Here is a 24239-nt window from a genome sequence, read left to right as displayed (position 1 = left end):
CTTGGCGTATATGGATCTTCCCAGACTGGCCAACTTTAACACATAGGTATAGGGACAGGCGAATTTTGGACCGAAATTTTAAACCCGCTATGTATAGCGAAAAAAATAAGCCCGACGCTCCAGAATTTTTGAACTGCCGAGGTATAGTGAATACAGTGGCAGTGGGAAGGAAGACAAAAGAAGACAGTGTTGAGGCAGCTTGGACTCCACTTTTCTCTCAGAATTTTAGAGGAACGTGATCTTTTTGGGGTCCGACAGGAGCATTTTCCCGCTTCTAACTTCGTCTCCAATTTCGAGAACTTTCGTCTTTATACCAGTTTATTGTCTGAAATTTACCTGAAATATTTATACATGTAAAATATAATCGGTGGTACTAAAACGTTTTCTTTGTTTCGAGTGGGGGGTGTCATGAGCCTATACGCCTCATATCTCACGTGTATGCATGTCTGCCGTGTAATTTGCGTGAGCACATGTACAGTCACAGATGCTGTCATAGATGCTGTTCTTTCAAAATTGAAGCAGTTGTTTAGCCTTATCTCTGAGCTCACAGCTGTGTGTCAAAAGCTTTGTGACTTTTACCTACGTCTGCTTGGAGGGGGTGTGTACTTAAGGCAGTGTTTTCTCACCTGACAGAAGCTGCAAATGAGTTTTGTCATGTAAGTTACAGCCGCGAGATATATTAAGAAAATAGCGTAGAAACTCAGTAAGTCATTTATGGTCCACAGATGCATTCTGATATCTTGGATTTGTTTTCGAGGATGTGGGTTTAGTGGCCTTGCCATTTGTAGAGCTTATAGCATATTGCGATGAGATATGTTTATGTCGTTGAAACTGTTTGCGTAACTGGAGTTTCTTATCAACATATGTTAGCGTTTGTGTATTTAAACCTCCCCTAAGTTTTGAAATTGGGCAATTGTTAGTTTCCTGTTATAGTTTCTTTCTAATATACAGCCGGAGTTATCTTAAGAGACAATTGAATATGACGTATCATTGAATTGATAGTACCACCACGACGTCATAGCGATTACTTGGGCACTAGTCATAATACTCCTTTTGATAACTTGCACAATCAGAAATATACATCGCAGGATTAACTCTTCTTGAATTTTACCGGCTGAATTGAGATAGAGTTAAAACAGTGGACTCGCATTCGAAAGGATGACGGTCCATACCGCATTGCACCCATGCAGACACAAGTTGATTCATACCTTTTCTACGTTGGATCACCCAGAATTTTAAGTGTTTCTTCTTAATCGCTTAACTTTGCTCGTTAGTGCAGTTTGTTGTTTTCCACTTTATGTTGCCGTATATCGTTTTATCTTGTACCATATGTTTGCGCTTTGAGCCTCCTTTTTAATGCGTGTTGCATTACCTGTAGCAATTGCGTAGATTCTTGATTCACATCTGCTCGTTTTTTGGGTAAATTATTGTTTTTTGGTATTTGTTTTTGTGCCCTCTGGCCATGTGTTAGTGAGGAAATTATAATTCACAGATGTTGCGATGTTAATGGTAATTGTCATGGCTGTAGGCTAGCTCCTCATACGAAATTTTGTCATAGTTTTCATTTAGAATGGATAAATGCACTTGATACGAAATGTTTATGTAGTATTGTTCTGGGTCATTGTGACAGCTGATTCTCCATAGTACTTGGAATAAGTGGCTAGAAATGTAACACAAACTTATAATACAAATATTCTGACGAAGAACATAAAAATGACGTTCTTAACTACCGCTGTGTAAACCACTTGTACAGGCTGACAAAAGGTTTTAGTATCCTGACAGGTGTGCACACACACTTTGACAATGAGCAGGCTCATAGTTAAAATAATGAGTACGGAAATAGGAATAGAACCAGTGAATTACTGAACCTGCTCATATCACAAATTTGCTTTAATTAAAGAAATTACATACAAAGTCTGTAGCCTTTTGTACTATAGACTGGGCAAAGAATAAAACACAAAACAGAGAGAGAGGGAGGGGGGGGGGGAGAGAGGGAGGGGGGGGGGAGAGGGAGGGGGGAGAGAGGGAGGGGGGGGAGAGAGGGAGGGGGGGGGGAGGGAGGGCGAGAGAGAGGGAGGGCGAGAGAGAGAGAGGGAGGGCGAGAGAGAGAGAGGGAGGGCGAGAACAAACATACAGTGTACATACGTGCATACATATTTAACATTCAATGTTACAATATCATTTGTGCGAAATGTTTTCATAACTTCCCTACAATATAGTTCATCAGGTTTTCTTTCTTCTTGAATAGAAGATAGTTGTCAGTGTCTCTTTATATTCTGTGGTAGCTTATTATAAACCATTTTTTGCAGACTTGATGACTTCTTTTTGCACTATATTGAGAGTTGTTGACTCTATGTGAAGGCTTTACTTGTATTTTTTTTGTTGTGGTTGTGTGTGTCACACTTTTGGAGAGTTATTAGTAATATCTAGATATACTCATGAACCACCTTGCACTCTGCTGGTCTGTTTAACAACAGGAACCAAATAAATAGTGATTGCTGGTGGCTTTAATGTACAGTTTAAACTTAATTTGTGCCTTAACTTCCCAACTAGGGTAGCTAATTGCTCACAAGCTGCCATTGGTAATATCTTCATAGAAAGGTCTAATGAGCACAGTTATATTACAAAACCAGTTATCAATGGCCTCTCAGACATGCAGTTGCTTTTGCTAAATATTAGTACTGAAAAGGAGATAAAATAGGAATTCAAGAGGGTAGTCGATAAGCCAAAAATTATTTTAGAATATACCTCAAAGATATACAGTGGTTTATACAGTGCTCATGGCATGAATGAAAAATACAACACTTTTATTACTGAAGTACTTACTTTATTCGAGTACTGTTTTCTCCCAAAACTAACTCAGAATAGACCAAAGTGTACAAAGAGGCCATGTAGTACCCAAGGAACAAAAGTACCTTGTAAAACAAAAAGGACTTTGTATCTGTCGGACAAACAGCTCTGATGTTGGAGCCATAACACATTACAAGACATACACAAGAAAAAGATAATCACAGTAAATAACAAAATAAACTCGATATGGGATATAGTTGAGGAGCAGAACGCTAGAACCAGACATGTGTACAATGTTGTGAAACTTTTTGATAAGCATTTCATAACTGTTATGGAAAGGATAGGGTTTCCAGGTTCCACTGTTGTGGAGTAGCTCAGACAAGTCACTGGGTGAGGTGGCACAGTGGCTGGCATACTGGATTCTCCTTTGGCGGACAAAGGTTCAAGCCTGCGTCCGGCCATCCGGCTTTAGGTTTCCCGTGATTCCCTAAACCGCTTCAGGAAAATGCCAGGATGGTACCTTTGAAAGCGTGCAGCTGACTTCCTTCCCCATCCTTCCCTATCAGATGGGACCGATGACGTCGCTGTTTGGTCTCCTCTCCAAACTCAACGAACCAACCAGTCGGACAAGTCATTATACATAACTTCACAAATATGAACATATTAAGCTACCGGTGTAACCAGTATTTTATTGGCAGAACATTTCCTGAATGGTTGGAGTGTGCAGAAGTTAAGCCATTGTTTAATAAAGGAATAAAGAATTACCATCAAATTTCTATCCAATTTCAATTTCTCCAGTATTCTCAAAAATTTAGAAAGAGCGATACACAATTGGCTTCTTAATCATTTGACAGCAAATAACGAACTGTCAAAGACGCATTTAGCATTTCTAAAGTGTTTTGATATTGAGAAGCCTTTTTACACATACAGCAAAAATGTACACACTTCATTAGATGATAAGTAAATATTATTGGCATATTTTATCTGTCAAAGGCATCTGACTGCGTAAATCACAGTATCCTTTCAGGTAAATTAGGACATTGTGGTGTATGAGGAAATGCTGCAGAATGATTCCAGTCCTATAAGTCTGACAATAAACAAGGGATGTCATTAGAAGAGAGACATGTATTAAGCTATTGGACACCATCCCAACTGGGAGTAATGACATGTGGTGTCCCAAAAGGTTACATTTTAGGGCACTTAATTTTTCTTTTGTATGTTGATGACCTTGCATCAGTAACATTATCAGATTGCAAAGTTATTTTGTTGGCAGATGATACAATCATTGCAATAAACAGCAAATCAAGTGTATTCTTACTGTTAGAAAGATCTGTTAAAAAAATTTTCATGGCCTGTAATACATGGTCCAGTCACACTTATGTGGCCACCACTTATGTTGGATGTCAATGTGCAATAATCTCAGATAGAAGATGGCAGCATTAGCAGTGGAGAGTATATAAAGCATGTTTGGAGGGGAGGGGGCGACATGAAAAACAGTGCAGTCACCATAATGCAGAAACAGAGCGATTTATCTTACGTCCTAGAGGGCGTGATCATTGGCTTTGGGGCCAGGGATGGAAATATTTCCAAAATGGCTAAGTTTGTAAACTGGGTTGTGTGCTGCCATGGTTAAAGTATATACCATACTTGGTAAAATGGCAATATCCAAAACTGGCACTGAGGCAGCTGTAGTGCAGCCAGCCACTGTGGCCGAGCAGTTCTAGGCGCTTCAGTCTGGAACCGCGCGACCAATACAGTCACAGGTTTGAATCCTGCCTCGGGCATGGATGTGTGTGATGTCCTTAGGTTAGTTAGGTTTAAGTAGTTCTAAGTTTTAGGGGACTGATGACCTCAGATGTTAAGTCCCATAGTGCTCGGAGCCATTTGAGCAACTGTAGTGCACCACGAGCCAAAGATGACAGGGTTGAATGACAGCTACAGCGATGTGTATGGTTGAATAGATGTGCAACCGCTGAGTGAGCAACCACCCAGATGAAGCAAAGAGATACTGACAGTGCTTCCTCAATGACCATTCAGAAACCATTGCTGCGTATTGGTCTCTCCATTGAGTACGTGGTTGATTTACCCATGCTGACTGTCGTTTGGGAGTGACAAAGACTGGAATTTGTACACAAATACTGCAACTGGGAATCCATTGAGTGACAATAGATGTATCACATTTTGTACTCCTTCGGACAGATGGCAGACACTCTGCAGCAATTGTCAGAAGGGTCTTGGCCAGAGGAGGGTGCATTATGGCCTGAGGAATGTTTTTGACATTCCCTTGGTGATCCTGTTGTTCTGGAAGGCACAATGGATCAACAAAAACTACGCACCCTTCTGTTGGGACCATGTCCATCCCCTGCATCCAGTTTTTTTGGCAGAACAGTGCAACGTGACACACAACTCACATTGTATGTGAGTAATTTGGCCATCAAAGTCCCCAGATTTAAACCCAATCAAGAATCTGTGGGACAAACTCAGTCAGGATGTTCATGCCATGGATCCTCAACCAAGAAACCTACCACAAGTGGCCACAACACTGGAGTTGGCATGATTCCAAATCCCTTTCAGTATCTTCCAGATTGTTGACTCTTTCTACACATCTCACAGCAGTTTGTGCTGCAAAAGTAGGGTATTCAGTCTGTTGACAGGTGGTCACATTAAAGTTTCCAGAACAATGACAACAGTGTAAATGGTTCCTAGCCCACTCTTTGTCACTAATTTTGAAAAAACACACTACATGCTATTCAGAACTTTCAGGGGGTTTCCCACCAGTGTGGGCTTGTAATATGATGACAAACAGATGTAGACAGTGTTAAATTCTTGGGATTACAATTTGATGATAAATTCAACTGGGAGGAGTACACAACAGAATCACTGGAGCTTCTAAACAAACCTCTGTTTGCAATACAAATGTTGCCAGGCATAGGGATATAAAAATGAAAAAGTTGCCATACTATGCTTACATTCATTCCATAATATCATACGGGATTATTTTTTGGGGTAACTCATCAAGCCGAGCAAGTTTTCCTGGTCCAAAAATGTAATAAGAAGTATTTGTGGTGTGAACTCAAGAATGATATGCTGTCTCCTGTTTAGGTAACCAGGAAATGTTAACTTCACCCTCCCCCAACACTTGTAATTAGCATATATGATTAAAAATTGCAAACCTCTCCAATATTTGTATAAAGTATGTCTAAGTGAAAGAAATTAAATGTAAGATACGATGTTTACACAATAATTTGTTGTAATGAATTTCATCAGTTCTTAAAAATTCAGATGTGTAACAGCACGTAGAAACTCATCAAAAAATTGAAATTGGTATCTGGGTAAAAGGTAATGGAGCTATTTGCTGACATACTAAGACCACAAATTATACATTCAAAACACACATTTTTGACAGATCATCCTTTATGCTCACCTGAAAAAAAGCAAAAATTGATGAACATGTTGAATTAAACCAAAAACATTACATCAGCTAAGTAGTTAAAGCATAAACATAAATGCAGACTTCTGCTCAATGACAGACTTTGTCACCGATGCTGTTATTGTTTAATGCTTTTCCTATGAGCCGCACTTCACATGCTCACCATCATTTAAGTGTTATTTTAGGCTTGATGAGAGAAACAAAGCTGTGAAAAATGAGTTTAGTTCTCCAATTATTAGACGTCAGCTCAGTGAATTGCTCTACACAGTGTAAATCATAAATTTGAAAGACAGCTCAGGTGCTACAGTTGCTCTTCATGGCCTCTTTCACTGCTGCCAGTCTTTACAATCTACATTGTATGGTGTGTGTCGTGCAAAGTATATACATGAGTAGCGTATGTTGTTGTTGCAACTGTATCATGTCAGATTTGAACATGAAAGCCTTTAAGATGTGTTATCGCAAAACCCTTGTTCTATTCCTGTGTGACATCTGTTATGACACATCATCTGCGTGAAAAGTATATTTTCAGCACTTCACAAAATGCTTTCACCTCTACCTGCACTCCCATCGCTTAAGGCTCATTACTCTCTCCACACATCCAGTATGTTAGTGCGGTGTGGTGGCTGCACTAGCTATTGGGTGACTTACGAAGTCACCAGCCTATAAGAGTTCACTAGCCAGAGATGGGAGACATTTCCTCGATTATGACAGAACATACTCTTCGAGACTCAGTGCTTGAATTTAAAACGTTAATGATTGGTATTTTTGCTGAATACAGTACACCGGAAATATGTGCAAAAAGATGAGACTGAGTTATATGTAGCACAAGAAAAAGTCATGGCAATGCTCCTTTGTCACATGTTGGCTCGGTCAGGAACACCTCGCAACAACTGTCTTGTTTTTCCATTACCACGGCAACCTAGCAATAGTTGTATTGTAACTGTGCATTGAAGCTAAATGTTGCAAGTTGTGTTGGCAACACCAGTCGTGGATTATGTCAACATTTCCTCTTGTGTCTCCTCACTCCACAATGGCCTAAAATATTCCTTTAACTCCATCAGCACCCGTGGTGTGAACCACCTGTATTTAGTGCCACTTATAAATTGTTACTTCTCATCAAACGTCGATTTCTTTTACCCATTCCACATCCATGATAATTTCATCTGGGATGTGTGGAAGGTGTTGTGTCTAGACAAGACAGCCTAGACACAATGAGAGGAAGTAGCCGGAAAGGCACTCGCTAAGCTCAAGCAGATGGCGTGAGGTCTGAAACAGGATACGTAATGAATGCTATAAAGAAAAGTACGTAGCTTCTGGAATACTTAACTTTAATCCATCCTTGTGGTACATCTGGAGATTGTGGCGATACAAGTGAGACTCTTTAGATACAAGCTATGTAAGGCTAACGGCGCCTTGCTAGGTCGTAGCGATGGACTTAGCTGAAGGCTATTCTAACTATCTGCTCTGCAAATGAGCTAGGCTTCGACAGTGTGCATCGCTAGCTACGTCGTCCATACAACTGGGGCGAGTGCTATTCCGTATCTCGAGACCTGCCTTGTGGTGGCGCTCGGTCTGCGATCACACAGTGGCGACACGCGGGTCCGACATGTACTAATGGACCGCGGCCGATTTAAAACTACCACCTAGCAAGTGTGGTGTCTGGTGGTGACACCACATTCCTCCCCCGCAAATCGGCGAACGGTCGTGTTATAAGGCTTCCGCCCGCCGTGGGGAGGACCCCATGTTGACGTATGCGATGAGGTGAGGAGCCTAACAACAGGCGAGGCTGTGCCACCCGCACCCGGCCATTCGGTCCGAGGGGAGCTAGGAAACGCCTGAAAACCTAGTCCAGGGTGCACGTCAACATGCGGTGTATGCGCCCGTAAAGAGGCAGGAGGGGGGAAGGGTTGACCTCCATTGCATCGGGGTACCCGACGCGCGAAGACGCCATGTGGTCCGGAGTGGGCAAGAGTTCCATGGCGGAGGACAGCTGGTCACGGGAAGCGATCGGCGGCGCGTGACCCAGGAAGGCGCTTGGTGGTTGCAGCGAAGCATCCACTGCGGGCGGCGCCGGCGGGAGACCAAGCGGCGACGGCGACGCGTCGCCATGGGGCAAAATGGAAGGCAGCGTCGGTAACACCTGGGGATGAGGCGAGCCAGTAGATGGGTCCCCAGGGTGCTGACCGGACGGCACCGTCGCTGAAAGCAGACGGGGAGCGGCAGAACCCAGGCGACGACAGAGGCGCAGCTGATTGAGATGCCGACGCACCTCACCAGAGGCCCCCAAAACCAAATACATCACGCGGCCGAGGCAGCGAAGAATGCGCCCTGCGAGCCAACGCCGTGAACCTCGATAGAATACAACGTCGCCTGGAGCAAAAGCAAGAGCCTGCCACTGCACAGGAACCTGATGCGGCGGATGCGGCAAAGACATCAAGGTTCGATGAGGACGACCGTGGAGCAACTCAGCCGGCGAGCGACCATCTTGGGGCTGAGAGCGATACGAAGACAAAAAGAGCAACAATGCGTCCTCCCGAGAATGCGACTCTTTCAACTTCAACATCTGTAACTTGAAAGTCCGGACCAATCGTTCAGCGGCACCGTTTGACTGAGGCGAAAACGGCGCGGATGTCAGATGTTGAATACCATTGGCCTTGCAGAAAGACTGAAATTCTGCAGACATGAATTGTTGGCCATTGTCGGAAACGATAGTCTGTGGAAGACCTTCAATGCAAAAGATAGCAGACAACGCGTGGATGGTGGCAGATGACGTCGTGGAAGACATCTGGACAACAAAAGGAAAATTACTGAAAGAATCGACCACAACCAACCATCGAGCATTCCATTATGGACCAGCAAAATCGATGTGCAAGCGTTGCCAAGGGGAAGTGGCTTTCGGCCATGCAAAGAATTTCCGCAGTGGTGCGGATTGTTGTTTGGCACACGCCATGCAAGAAGAGCACATATTCCTAATCGCAGCATCGATTCCGAACCAAGTACAGTGCTGACAAGCAAGTTGTTTTGTTCGCACTATACCCCAATGTCCTTGGTGGAGAAGCCGTAAGACAGAGGACTGTAACGAACGTGGGACTACGACTCTGGACTGATCATTATCAGAACGCAACAACAAAACACCACGTCGTACAAAAAGTCTCTCCTTGTGAGCAAAAAATTGGCGAACCAACGGATCCTCGATCCATGACTTTGACAAGGGCCATTGCGTAGCAACAAAACGCAGAACGGGAGCAAGGACAGGGTCAGCAGCTGTGGCCGTAGCTACACGACGAAAATCAATTGGAAACGATTCGACCACATCATCGGCTTCCGAATCAATGAACATGCAAGCAAGTTCGGAAGAATCGAATGCTGTACTCTCAGCAACAGGCAAATGGGACAATGCATCAGCGTTGCCGTGCTTAGCATTTGACCGATACAAGATATCGTAGCGGTACTGCGAGAGGAAAAGAGACCAGCGAATCAATTTCTGCGCTGTACGTGGAGGTACAGGCTTCTGCGGATGAAAAAGTGATGTCAAAGGTTTGTGGTCCGTGATGATGGTAAAGTGACGACCATACAAGAAATCATGGAACTTAGTAACACCAAATACGAGAGCCAAAGCTTCTTTCTCTATCTGTGAATAATTTCTTTGCGCAGACGAGAGCAATTTGGACGCAAAGGCAATAGGGCGATCATGTGAGCCATCTTTGTGCGCAAGCACAGCACCGATCCCGAAATCCAATGCATCTACCATCAACAAAAGGGGTTTCTGGGGATCGAATGGCGTAAGGCAAGTTTGTGAAAGCAACGCCGATTTCAACTGGCGAAAAGCGCGTTTGCATTCCGTCGTCCAGACGAACGGAACACCTTTACGGCGTAAGCGATGAAGCGGAGCTGAAATGAAAGAGGCATTGCGCACATTCAATCACACCTTGTGATTCTAAATCGTGTAATGTTCTTGCGACCTCATCACGAAATGCGTGGGGAACATTGCGCGCTCTGAAAAATTTCGGTTGCGCGTTTACTTTCAGTTCCAAATGTGCTTCATAGCTCTTAGCGCAACCAAGGCCCGGTGCAAAAATGTCTGCAAATTCTTCACATAGACGAGAAACACTGGCGGAAGGCACAGTCTGGTTCACTGATAGGACCTGATTGACTATTGACAAGTTAAACAACTGAAATAAATCTAAACCAAACAAGTTCACTACAGAAGAAGAGCGAAGGACGTAAAATGAAACAAGTTTTGTTTGTCCCTTGTATGTTGCAAGAAGGCTGCACTGTCCTAACACAGGGATCGTGTGACCTGAATATGTAGTTAGCGTAACATTTGCGGCACGCAGCGGGGGTGAGCCCAGTTGTTTGTACGTGTCTTTATTGAGCAATGAAACTGCAGCTCCTGTATCGAGCTGGAACAGGATCACGTTACCATTAATGTCCAAGTCTACAAAAAGTTTATTGTCCTGCTGACGATAAGAGCGACTGTCTCGTGCAACGTGAACAGACACTGGTACAGAATCACTTGCTAATCGACGTGATTTCCGGCGACGTCGACGTACACTTTTTGTGGGACGAACACAGTCACTGTTAGAAAGAATGGCACTGGACGGAGTGGAATTAACTACGTGAATGTCCATGGGTGAAGGTTCACGAGCCTGAGTATTCTTGGTTCGATTCCGGCGCGAAGCAAAGGGCCTGGAATCGTTGAGTGTCCGATCTGAGCTTTTTCTGGCAAACACTCTGAACATGTCCTTTTTTATTACAGAAAAAGCAAATAGCTTGGCGTGACGGGCAATTCTCACGCGAATGTCTGGTAGTACACCGTGGGCATGATTTCACTGCATTTGCGTGCTTGCGCGGGACACGTAGCTGCGCGGACGTGCGCGAGGTTCTGTTTACAGTTCCGTGCAGCTCGCCCGGCGGGCCGGTTAATGTGACACACGGCTGGCGAAGTTGCAAATGATTCCTGAGCGAAGTCAAGTGTGTCTTGCCTATCCAATATGTCTATCACTTGTTGAAGGGAGGGATTGACGAGTTTCAAAATTTGCTCCCGTATACGAACATCAGAAACGTTCTGTGCAATTGCATCACGTACCATTGTATCTGAATAAGGGAGTCCACATTCACACTCAAAAGCACAATCCCCTGTAAGGCCTTGCAAAGTTGCAACCCACTCCCGATTAGTCTGACTGGCCGTACGTTTTGTACGAAAGAACGTATACCTTTTTGCAACTACATTAACTGTTGCCTTGAAATAGGCATCTAAAGCAGACAAAATTTCTTCGTAGGACAGAGTTGCTACGTCGCGTCGGGGAAATAATTTCACTATCACACGGTACGTTTGCACCCCTACACACGACAATAAGTGAGGCTGCCGCTCGTTACCTTGAATTCTGTAGGCGGCGAGATGAAATCCAAATTGGCGTGACCACTCTGTCCATGTTTCCATCGCCACGTCATACGGTCGAAATGGGGGTGCAACTGCATGTTGTGGCTGCGGTAGCGGTGAAGCGGCGGCTGCCGCATCGCTTTACATTGCACGTTGACCCTGGACGAGCTGTCAAAGGGCATCCGATAATGCCTGCGTCTGCTGATTCTGCAAGCGATAAAATTCAGACAGTACATCTTGCGAAGCCATGACACAAGTAAATGTAAGCAAGTAGAAAGAACAAGACCCTTTTTTGACTCGTCGCCAAAAATCTTGTGTCTAGACAAGACAGCCTAGACACAATGAGAGGAAGTAGCCGGAAAGGCACTCGCTAAGCTCAAGCAGATGGTGTGAGGTCTGAAACAGGATACGTAATGAATGCTATAAAGAAAAGTACGTAGCTTCTGGAATACTTAACTTTAATCCATCCTTGTGGTACATCTGGAGATTGTGGCGATACAAGTGAGACTCTTTAGATACAAGCTATGTAAGGCTAAAGGCGCCTTGCTAGGTCGTAGCGATGGACTTAGCTGAAGGCTATTCTAACTATCTGCTCTGCAAATGAGCTAGGCTTCGACACTGTGCATCACTAGCTACGTCGTCCATACAACTGGGGCGAGTGCTATTCCGTATCTCGAGACCTGCCTTGTGGTGGCGCTCGGTATGCGATCACACAGTGGCGACACGCGGGTCCGACATGTACTAGTGGACCGCGGCCGATTTAAAACCACCACCTAGCAAGTGTGGTGTCTGGCGATGACACCACAGAAGGTACACTAGCATATTTATTTTTTGCTTTCAGTGCCTATTGTGTATTTTTCTTTTGACATGTTCTACATCCTGAAGGATCCCCTCACTATGGATCAATTGGAATGAAAAGTATATCTGATATAATCTAATATTAACTTAAGAGTGTCAGTATCCCAAGTACAGGGTGTCTGCTTTGTAACACCACTGCACCACCAATAAATATGAGGTACATGAAAATAACTAACAAACCTCAGCATGTTTTTGCAGCTTAAAAGCTTTCTCCAATTTCGTAGCATTTCCACAATGTGTTATATTATACGAGACCAGTGTAGACATTTGTGGACAGTGATTACACTATTTCCATCAATTTAGGGTGATATAGCTCTTAGTGCAAAGCATACTGAGCTCAGTCTTTTGAGATGGCGATCGATATGTTGATTTTATTTAATTACTTGTCAATTCATGTACCTAGAACTTTTATTATATGTGGAGTTTCATTAATTTACTGGCCATTTGTACCTATTTCAAGAGATTTTGGCTTGTTGTTTGCTGTCTGAAACTGCATTAGGTTTGTCCTTGAAAAGTTTGATAGACTACTTCCTGTGAACTATTTGTATATTTTGTGTGTTATTGTTCCAGTTGTAGTGTGCATAGAGCATTTCACACCCTTGATCAAGATACTTGTATCATCAGCAAACATTACTATATTTACCTTATTTAGAGATGCTGGTAGGTCATTAATGTACACTAAGATGGGAAAGGGAAAGGAGAGAAGTAAAAAGACTTTGGATGTGTGTTCAACAACTGGGTGGTCCAACTGTTTGGCCACAGTTTGTCTGTGGCCATTCATGCAGACAGTTGGTTGTCATGCTCACATAGAATGTAGCTCAGTGGTTGCAGCTTATATTGTAGATCATGTGACTGCTTTCACAGCTAGCCGTGCCTTTAATGGGACAGGTGATGCTTGTGACTGGACTGGAGCAGGTGGTGGTGGGAGGATGTACAGGACAGGTCTTGCATCTAGGGATATGAGTCATGAGGCAAGGGATTGGGAACAGGGGTGGAGTATGGGATTGACGAGGTGGTTTCGGAATGATGGTGGGTGGGATATTCCTCCTTTCAAGGCACAAGAAGAGGTAGTTGAAACCCTGGCGGAGTGTGTGATTCAGTTGCTCCAGTCCTGAATGGTACTGAGTCATGAGGGGAATGCTCCTTTGTGGTCAAGGGTGGGATGTTGGGAGGCGGTGGGTGAATGGAGACACAAGGCCTGGGAGACCCGTTCCTGTAAAAGATTGGGACGGTAATTTTGGTCTGCGAAATCCTCAACAAGACCCTTGGTACATTTGGGAGGGACTCCCCGCCACTACAGATGCGACGGACATAGGTGGCTAGGCTGTATGGAAAGGACTTATTGGTATTGAATGTGTAACAGCTGTCGAAGTGGAGGCATTGCTGGTAGTTTTGCTATGGCTGGGGGTACTGACATAGCAATCTTTGAGGTGAAGGTCAACTTCAAGGAAGGTGGCTTGTTGGGTTGAGTAGGACCAGGTGAAGCTAATGGGGGAGATGATGTTGAGGTGTGATGAAGAGGGTGTTGGCCTCACCCTCAGTCCATATAATGAAGACGTCGTAAATGAATCTGAACCAGGTGAGGGGGTTTGGAATTCTGATCATTAGGAAAGATCCCCCCCCCATGAACCATGGACCTTGCCGTTGGTGGGGAGGCTTGCGTGCCTCAGCGATACAGATAGCCGTACCGTAGGTGCAACCACAACGGAGGGGTATCTGTTGAGAGACCAGACAAACGTGTGGTTCCTGAAGAGGGGCAGCAGCCTTTTCAGTAGTTGCAAGGGGAACAGTCTGGATGATTGACTGATCTGGCCTTGTAACAGTAACCAAAACGGCCTTGCTGTGCTGGTACTGCGAACGGCTGAAAGCAAGGGGAAACTACAGCTGTAATTTTTCCCGAGGGCATGCAGCTTTACTGTATGATTAAATGATGATGGCGTCCTCTTGGGTAAAATATTCCGGAGGTAAAATAGTCCCCCATTCGGATCTCCGGGCGGGGACTACTCAAGAGGATGTCGTTATCACGAGAAAGAAAACTGGCGTTCTACGGATCGGAGCGTGGAATGTCAGATCCCTTAATCGAGCAGGTAGGTTAGAAAATTTAAAAAGGGAAATGGATAGGTCGAAGTTAGATATAGTGGGAATTAGTGAAGTTCGGTGGCAGGAGGAACAAGACTTCTGGTCAGGTGACTACAGGGTTATAAACACAAAATCAAATAGGGGTAATGCAGGAGTAGGTTTAATAATGAATAGGAAAATAGGAATGCGGGTAAGCTACTACAAACAGCGTAGTGAACGCATTATTGTGGCCAAGATAGATACGAAGCCCACACCTACTACAGTAGTAAAAGTTTATATGCCAACTAGCTCGGCAGATGGCGAAGAAATTGAAGAAATGTATGATGAAATAAAAGAAATTATTAAGATTGTGAAGGGAGATGAAAATTTAATAGTCATGGGTGACTGGAATTAGAGTGTAGGAAAAGGGAGAGAAGGAAACATAGTAGGTGAATATGGATTGGGGCTAAGAAATGAAAGAGGAAGCCGCCTGGTAGAATTTTGCACAGAGCACAACATAATCATAACTAACACTTGGTTTAAGAATCATGAAAGAAGGTTGTATACATGGAAGAACCCTGGAGGTACTAAAAGGTATCAGATAGATTATATAATGGTAAGACAGAGATTTAGGAACCAGGTTTTAAATTGTAAGACATTTCCAGGGGCAGATGTGGACTCTGACCACAATCTATTGGTTATGACCTGTAGATTAAAACTGAAGAAACTGCAAAAAGGTGGGAATTTAAAGAGATGGGACCTGGATAAACTGAAAGAACCAGAGGTTGTACAGAGTTTCAGGGAGAGCATAAGGGAACAATTGACAGGAATGGGGGAAAGAAATACAGTAGAAGAAGAATGGGTAGCTTTGAGGGATGAAGTAGCGAAGGCAGCAGAGGATCAAGTAGGTAAAAATACGAGGGCTAGTAGAAATCCTTGGGTAACAGAAGAAATATTGAATTTAATTGATGAAAGGAGAAAATACAAAAACACAGTAAATGAAGCAGGCAAAAAGGAATACAAACGTCTCAAAAATGAGATCGACAGGAAGTACAAAATGGCTAAGCAGGGATGGCTAGAGGACAAATGTAAGGATGTAGAGGCCTATCTCACTAGGGGTAAGATAGATACCGCCTACAGGAAAATTAAAGAGACCTTTGGAGATAAGAGAATGACTTGTATGAATATCAAGAGCTCAGATGGAAACCCAGTTCTAAGCAAAGAAGGGAAAGCAGAAAGGTGGAAGGAGTATATAGAGGGTCTATACAAGGGCGATGTACTTGAGGACAATATTATGGAAATGGAAGAGGATGTAGATGAAGATGAAATGGGAGATATGATACTGCGTGAAGAGTTGGACAGAGCACTGAAAGACCTGAGTCGAAACAAGGCCCCCGGAGTAGACAACATTCCATTAGAACTACTGATGGCCTTGGGAGAGCCAGTCCTGACAAAACTCTACCATCTGGTGAGCAAGATGTATGAAACAGGCGAAATACCCTCAGACTTCAAGAAGAATATAATAATTCCAATCCCAAAGAAAGCAGGTGTTGACAGATGTGAAAATTACCGAACTATCAGTTTAATAAGTCACAGCTGCAAAATACTAACATGAATTCTTTACAGACGAATGGAGAAACTAGTAGAAGCCAACCTCGGGGAAGATCAGTTTGGATTCCGTAGAAACACTGGAACACGTGAGGCAATACTGACCTTACGACTTATCTTAGAAGAAAGATTAAGGAAAGGCAAACCTACATTTCTAGCATTTGTAGACTTAGAGAAAGCTTTTGACAATGTTGACTGGAATACTCTCTTTCAAATTCTAAAGGTGGCAGGGGTAAAATACAGGGAGCGAAAGGCTATTTACAATTTGTACAGAAACCAGATGGCAGTTATAAGAGTTGAGGGGCATGAAAGGGAAGCAGTGGTTGGGAAAGGAGTGAGACAGGGTTGTAGCCTCTCCCCGATGTTGTTCAACCTGTATATTGAGCAAGCAGTAAAGGAAACAAAAGAAAAATTTGGAGTAGGTATTAAAATTCATGGAGAAGAAATAAAAACTTTGAGGTTTGCCGATGACATTGTAATTCTGTCAGAGACAGCAAAGGACTTGGAAGAGCAGTTGAATGGAATGGACAGTGTCTTGAAAGGAGGAGATAAGATGAACATCAACAAAAGCAAAACGAGGATAATGCAATGTAGTGTAATTAAGTCGGGTGATGCTGAGGGAATTAGATTAGGAAATGAGGCACTTAATGTAGTAAAGGAGTTTTGCTATTTGGGGAGCAAAATAACTGATGATGGTCGAAGTAGAGAGGATATAAAATGTAGGCTGGCAATGGCAAGGAAAGCGTTTCTGAAGAAGAGAAATTTGTTAACATCCAGTATTGATTTAAGTGTCAGGAAGTCATTTCTGAAAGTATGCGTATGGAGTGTAACCATGTATGGAAGTGAAACATGGACGATAAATAGTTTGGACAAGAAGAGAATAGAAGCTTTCGAAATGTGGTGCTACAGAAGAATGCTGAAGATTAGATGGGTAGATCACATAACTAATGAGGAAGTATTGGATAGGATTGGGGAGAAGAGAAGTTTGTGGCACAACTTGACCAGAAGAAGGGATCGGTTGGTAGGACATGTTCTGAGGCATCAAGGGATCACCAATTTAGTATTGGAGGGCAGCGTGGAGGGTAAAAATCGTAGAGGGAGACCAAGAGATGAATAGACTAAGCAGATTCAGAAGGATGTAGGTTGCAGTAGGTACTGGGAGATGAAAGCGCTTGCACAGGATAGAGTAGCATGGAGAGCTGCATCAAACCAGTCTCAGGACTGAAGACCACAACAACAACAACAGGAAAGATTCCCCTAGACAGCACATGAATTGATTGGCATAGGATGGTGTCATGTGAGTGCTCATTGTTGTACCAGATTTATTGGTAGTTGATGCCTTCAAAGGTGAAGTAATTGTGGGTGAGTATATTGTTGGTCAGGGTGACAAGGAAGGAGGTTGGTTGGTTGGTTGGTTGGTTGGTTGGTTTGGGGGAGGGGACCACACAGTGAGGTCACCAATCCCATTGGATTAGGTAAGGAAGTCAGCTGTGCCCTTTCAAAGGAACCATTTTGAAGCAATTTAGGGAAATCACAAAAAACCTAAATCGGGATGGCCAGATGCAGGATTGAACCGTTGTCCTCGCAAATGTGAGTCCAGTGTGCTAACCACTGCGCCACATCGCTCAGTGAAGAATTGGGCACTTGGAAAGGTAGTGTTCAATAATAGCAAAGCCATGTGCCTTAGGGATGTCAGTGTAGAGGGAGGTGGTATCAGTAGTCTTTAGCAGGCACTGTGTGGTAAAGGAACAGAAACTGTGGAGAATTGATAGAGGAAATGATTCGTGTCTTCTGTATAGGAGGGTACATGTGTGCAATAGGCTGAAGCTGTTGGTCTATGAGAGCAGAATTTGCCTCAGTGGGGGCACAGTAACCGGCCGCAATGGGGTGCCCTGCATGGTTGGTTATTGGGACAATTTTAGGAAAGTGTGGTTCATCTGTAAAGGTGACTGCATATAGGATGCTAGTGCGACCCATTTTTGACTACTGTTGGTCTGTTTGGGATCCGCACTAAGTCAGACCAAAGGAAAACATCAAAGTGAATCGGAGGTGGACAGCTGAATTTATCATCGGTAGGTTTGAACAACAAGCAAGTATTATGGAGATGATTCGGGAACTCAAATCAGAATTACTGGAGGGAGTCAACAATGTTTTCAAGGAGCACTACTGAGAAAAACTTACTGAGTTGGCATTTGAGGCTGACCGCAGAGAGAGATTCTACTGCCACAACATGCCTTTCACGAAAACACAATGAAGATAGGGTTAGAGTGATCGGGGCTCATGCAGAGGTGGATGAATAGTCATTTTTCCCCTCTCTATTTTGGGAGTGGATCAGGAAAGGGAAATTATTTTAATAGTGGTACAGGATACCCTCCACCACGCACCATACAGTGGCTTGTGGAATATGTATGTAGATGTAGAAAGGGACTATAAGAAGCGTCTAGAAAGTAGGAATGCAGCAGCGAGTGGTAGGGATAGGGGAAGGGATTAGAGAGAGAGAGAGAGAGAGAGAGAGAGAGAGAGAGAGAGAGAGAGAGAGAGAGAGAGAGAGAGACTCTCAGGGGAGAGGTTCAGTGATGGGGCTCAGGATTTGATAAGAGATTGGAGATCTTGTTGGATTAATGGAATGGGTCATTGGAGTAGGGTTTGTAGTTGGATGAATCTGACAGTTGGCAGAGTTCTTCCACCAGATAATCCCTATGTTTGAAAACAAGTGGTGAAGCCTTTGTCAGCAGGTAGGATTATAAGGTCAGGATCAGTTTTTAGGCGGTGAATTACAGTTATTCCTGCAGATGTAAGGTTAGCTTGCATGTTGCAGGATTTGGGGTCTGATGGTGAGGCAAGGTTTGACGTAAAGAAATTCTGGAAAGGATTTGGGTCAGTGGATGTGTATCATAGTTGGAAGGAGGAGTGAACAAAGTAGGGTAGACTTTCTACAGAAACAGATCTCCTGTGCCATGTCTCCCCAGTCACTCACCACCTCCCAAAGTCCAACCCTCCAGCCACAAAGAAGCACTCCTCTCATTACTCAGTGCCACCCAGGACTGGAGAAACTGAAGCAGGTGAAATGAGGAATTTCGTACTCACTAACCTTTCCACAGTGGTGTTCCACTGCCCAGCAGGTCCACTGGACCTTTACAATACTCCCCCCCCCCCCCCCCCCCCCCCCTACAGGTCCGGGGGAAAAAATAGGCCTGAGGTATTCCTGCCTGTCATAAGATGCGACTAAAATGAGTCTCATATGTTTCAGCCCTTATGTGATAGTTCCCTATATGGTGTGACCTCCATTCTTCAAAATTTTTGTGAAGAGCGAGCCAATTGGGGAAGGGCACCTTACTGGTGCATCGTGCCCATTGTACCTTAAGATCTGTAGCCCACTTTCTCATCGTTGTGTTGCAGTCCCGCTCGTTCTCCATCTCTTGGGCGGGGACACCTTCCTGGGTGCGTTTTCCACAGTGCGCTATGCAGTGTCACTTTCTGCGCTGATGACCACCATGGACTTGATTGCACCAGATATCCAGCATGGTAGAAACTCCATTGTGGTGGGGCCACCATGTATCCTGTTGGTTGTAGCCCCCTGACAACACAGGGATCGCTCTGCTGATGCCTGTGCTGTCAACTCCCCACATATGCCAAGGATTAAATTCCTGTCACCCTGGGGCATCGGGACTCCTGGCAATGGCCCACTTGCCAGGTGGCCTTTGCTGCGGCTGGGTGGCACCTGTGGGGAGGGCCCATGGTTGGGATGGGTGGCATCAGGGCGGGTGATGAGCAATAAAGTGTACCATGTCGTCACTTGCTGGTGATCAAACACCAGCAGTCTCTAAGCATTCCAAGTCTCAGTACAGTGCAAAGAATCATGAACCTAAATGATTCCCATTCTTGGCCACACCATGGGAGGAACGCCAGGCTAAGGATGGCAGCGAACCTTATTCACCTCGGTACCTCGTAAGTACGAGAACTGATGGGGACTCCTTTGTTTTGATTAAGCCACAGTTTTTTGTAAAGCATATAGAGGACAAGTTTGGGGAGGTGGAGGGCTTGTCCAAAATGCAGTCAGGGTCAGTGTTGCTAAAAACAACATCCTCTGCCCAGTCACGGATGTTACTCGCTTGTGGCAAGCTGGGGGATGTTTCCATTACCATCATGCCCCATAAGTGTTTAAATATGGTCCAGGGTATTATATTCCACAGAGACCTTCTTTTGCAGTCTGACGACGAGCTGCCCACCAACTTAGAGCGACGAGGCGTTTGTTTTGTCCGGCATGTCCATAAGGGTTGATGGATGATCAGGTTGCTACCGGTGCCTTCATCTTGGCCTTTGAGAGTGATCCATTGCCTGAGAAGGTCAAGGTGATGGTCTACCGCCATATATCCCTCCCCCTGTGCGGTGCTTTAAGTGCTGGAAGTTTGGCCATGTGTCTTCCTGCTGTACTTCCAGGGTCACATGTCGAGATTCTGGACGTCCATCACATCCCAATACTCCATATGCCCTGCCTTCCATCTGTGTCAACTGCAGAGAGCATCATTCACCTTGCTCGTCAAACTGCAGGATTTTACAGCATGGAAGGAAAATCATTGAATACAAGACCCTGGACCAACTGAACTACACTGAGGCTAAGAAGAAATTTGAGCATCTACATACTGTGGCTGACCTCTTCTTATGCTGCCACTATGAGAACAGTTGTAGCCCCATCCATTCTGTGAATTCCTGTGGGCCCTCTGAGCCAGAAGACTGGATCTGCCTCCTTGACGGGGGGGGGGGGGGGGGGGGGGGGGGCACCACTTCCTACACTCTTGCTCCCACACGACCTACCTCGGGAGCACTGCCCCCCCCCTCCTCCCCCTAACCATCAGGGACACCAGTCCCCACTTCTCAGCCGGAGAAGTGTAAGTCTTCTTTGGCACCTCTTGCTAGGAAGGGGTCCCTTGGACCACTCCCTTCCCAGGTTTCTGCTAGTGGGAAAGATGACTCCCACCAGTGGCTGAAGTGTCCAAAAGTAGCTGGTTGTAGGGCTTCACGATCATCCTCAGTCCTAGAGACTGAATCAGTCAAGCCCTCCCAGCCAGAGAAATCCAAGGAGCAGCGAGAGAAATACAAAAAGTAGACCCCCAAGAACAAGGGACTTGCAGTGGCATCCACACCACCGCTACCTACAAACGTTGCTTCTGGGGATGAGGTGGAGATTGTGTTGTCCGCTGAGGACCTAAATCTCACTGGACCCTCTCTCACTGTGGGTATAGACTGCTCAGGAAATAAATCGGTTGCAACAGGTGACCCTGAGGCGTAAATTACCTCATTCAATGTTCCATGCCTTCCCAGCCTCACAATCATGTCATCTTCCAGTGGAATTGCAATGGTTTTTTCCACCACCTGGCTGAGCTACAGCAACTGTTAAGCTTCACACCTGCTTGCTGCACTGCCCTCCAGGAAACCTGGTTCCTGGCAATGCGGAACTGTGCCCTCTGCAGCTATAAGGGGTATTACAGGAACTGTAGGGACAGTAATAGCGTCAGGTGGAGTTAGCATCTGTCCTGAACTCAGTATGCAGTGAACCTGTGACCCTTCAAACCCCTCTTGAAGCTGTGGCGTTCAGGATGACGATGATGCAGGAAATAAGTCTGCAACATATATCTTCCTCCAGATGGTGCAGTACCCTGAACGCATTGGCTGCACTGATTATTCAGCTCCCTAAACCTTTCCTACTTTTGGGAGTTTTTATCTCTCATAAACCCTTGGGGGGTGGCACCATGCTTACTGGCTGAGGAAGAGATGTCAGGAATTTACTGTCACAACTCGACCTCTGCCTCTTAAGTACAGTCGCCCCCACACATTTCAGTGTGACACATGCCACGTATTCGGCCATTGATATGTTGGTTTACAGTCCTGGCCTCCTCCCATCTATCCATTGGAGAGCACGTGACAGCCTGTGTGATAGTGACAACTTCCCCATCTTCCTGTCACTGCCCCGGCATCATGCCCATGATGCCTGCCCAGGCAGACTTTACACAAGGGGGACTGGGAAACTTTCACCTCTGATGTCACGGTTGTATCTCCCTCACACAGTAACATCGATGTGATGGTTGAGCAGGTGAATACAAAAATTGTTTCTGTGGTAGAAAACACGATTCCTGGCCCTTTAGTGTGCCCCTGGCATAAGGCAGTCCCTCGGTGGTCTCAAGAAGTCACTGAAGCAACTAAGGAGTGTTGGTGAGCCCTACAGCAGCATAAGCGGCACCCTTTCCTGGAGCACCTGAGAGCCTTTAAGTGACTACCTGCCCACATTCGCCAACTTATCAAACAACGGAAGCAGGAGTATTGGGAGAGATAAGTCTTGACCATTGGGTTCCATACGTCACCTTCCCAAGACAGGGCAAAGATTAAATGCCTCTTTGGGTTCCAGAACCCACCAGGTAGTCCTGGTGTTACCGTAAACGGCATGTTATGTGCCTACACAAACATGATTGCTGAGCACTATGCTCAATCCTCTGTGTTGGAGAATTACTCCCAGCCTTTTACACTCTCAAATGGTGGCTGGAAGCGTAAGTCTGCTCATTCACTATACGCCACAGTGAATACTATAACACGCCATTTACAGAGTGGGAGCTCCTCAGTGCCCATGCACATTGCCCCGACAAAGCTCCTGGTCCTGATCAGATCCACAGCCAGATGATTGAACATCTCTCATCTGACTACAAGCGCCATCTCCTTGTCATCTTCAACCAGATCTGGTGCGATGGTGTCTTTTTTCATTGCAATGGTGGGAGAGCATAATCATTCCAGTGCCCAAAATTGGTGAAAACCTGCTTCATATGGATTGCTATCGGCCCATCAGCCTCACCAAAGTTCTTTGTAAGCTGCTGGAACATATGGTGTGTCAGCGATTGGGTTGGGTCCTGGAGTCACGTGGCCTAATAGCTCCATGTCAGGATGGCTTCCGCCAGGGGCATTCGAACACTGGTAACCTTGTGTCCCTCTAGTCTGCCATCTGAACAGCCTTTTCCAGATGCCAACACCTTGTTGCTGTCTTTTTTTATTTACGAAAAGCATATGACACCACTTGGCGATACCATATCCTTGCCACATTATATGGGTGGGGGCTCCGAGGCCTGTTCATGATTTTTATCCAGAATTTCTTGTTACTCCATACTTTCCGTGTCCAAGTTGGTGCCTCCCATAGATCACCCCCCTCCCCCATATCCAGGACAATGGGGTCCTGCAGGACTCTGTACCCACACTCTTTGTATGCAGGCAACTATTGCATTTCGTACTGCTCCACCAATACTGGTGTTGCTGAGCGGTGGCTACAGGGAGCATTCCACAAGGTGTAGTCATGGGCTCTCGCCCACGGCTTCCAGTTCTCGGTTGCAAATTCATGTGTCGTGCACGTCTGTCGGCGTCGTACCATTCATCTGGAACCAGAACTTCATCTTACTGATGATACACTCACTGTAGTGGAGGCATATTGGTTCTTAGGGCTGGTTTTCAGTGCCAGAATGACTTCGCTACCTCACCTTTGTCAGCGGAAGTGGAAATTCTGGCAGCACCTAAATGCCCTCCGCTGCCTGAGCAACACCAACTGCGGTGCAGATTGCTCTACACTGCTGCAGCTCTACGGAGCACTTGTTCAGTCCAACCTTGACAATGGGAGTGTGGTTTATGGTTTGGCTGCACCCTCGGTGTTGCGTTTACTTGACCCAGTGCACCAGTGTGGCGTTCGCCTAGTGACAGGTTCTTTTAGAGCGAGTCCAGTGACCAGTGCGCTGGTGAAGGCAGGAGTCACTCCATTGAAGGTTAGTCATGCACAACTGCTTGCCAGTGACATTGCACATCCGAATTACTGTCTCCTTTTCCCACCCATGGTGGTTCATCTCCCGCATTGGTGGCCCTGATTAGGGCTCCAAATTGCAGTTCATGTCTGTTCACTTCTTTCTGAACTGGGTTCCTTGCCTTTAACACGTATACTTGAGGTCCTTTTATGTACACCTCCATGGTGTACACCTAGGACGTGGTTCGCCTGTACCTTTCACGTGGACCTAAGGACTCAGTTAACACTATGACCCTCCACTGTCACTTCCTCTCGATTCCCGGCATATTTCGGGGCCATGAAAT

General features: G+C 45.2%; 1 protein-coding gene across 1 annotated transcript in view; it reads left to right on the top strand.

Moving 5' to 3' along the window:
• Window positions 1-510: 510 nt before the first annotated feature.
• Window positions 511-24239, top strand: part of LOC124593684 (calcium permeable stress-gated cation channel 1-like) — a 181139-nt gene continuing 157410 nt past the window's right edge. Inside the window, exon 1 of the mRNA XM_047131985.1 lies at window positions 511-656. The gene's annotated coding sequence lies outside the window, so the exon portion shown is untranslated. The remainder of the gene's footprint in view (window positions 657-24239) is intronic.

This window comes from Schistocerca americana, chromosome 2, assembly GCF_021461395.2.
Source record: "Schistocerca americana isolate TAMUIC-IGC-003095 chromosome 2, iqSchAmer2.1, whole genome shotgun sequence".
Lineage (NCBI taxonomy): Eukaryota > Metazoa > Arthropoda > Insecta > Orthoptera > Acrididae > Schistocerca > Schistocerca americana.
Note: the sequence above shows the minus strand (reverse complement) of the source record. Positions and strands in the feature narration are given on the sequence as shown.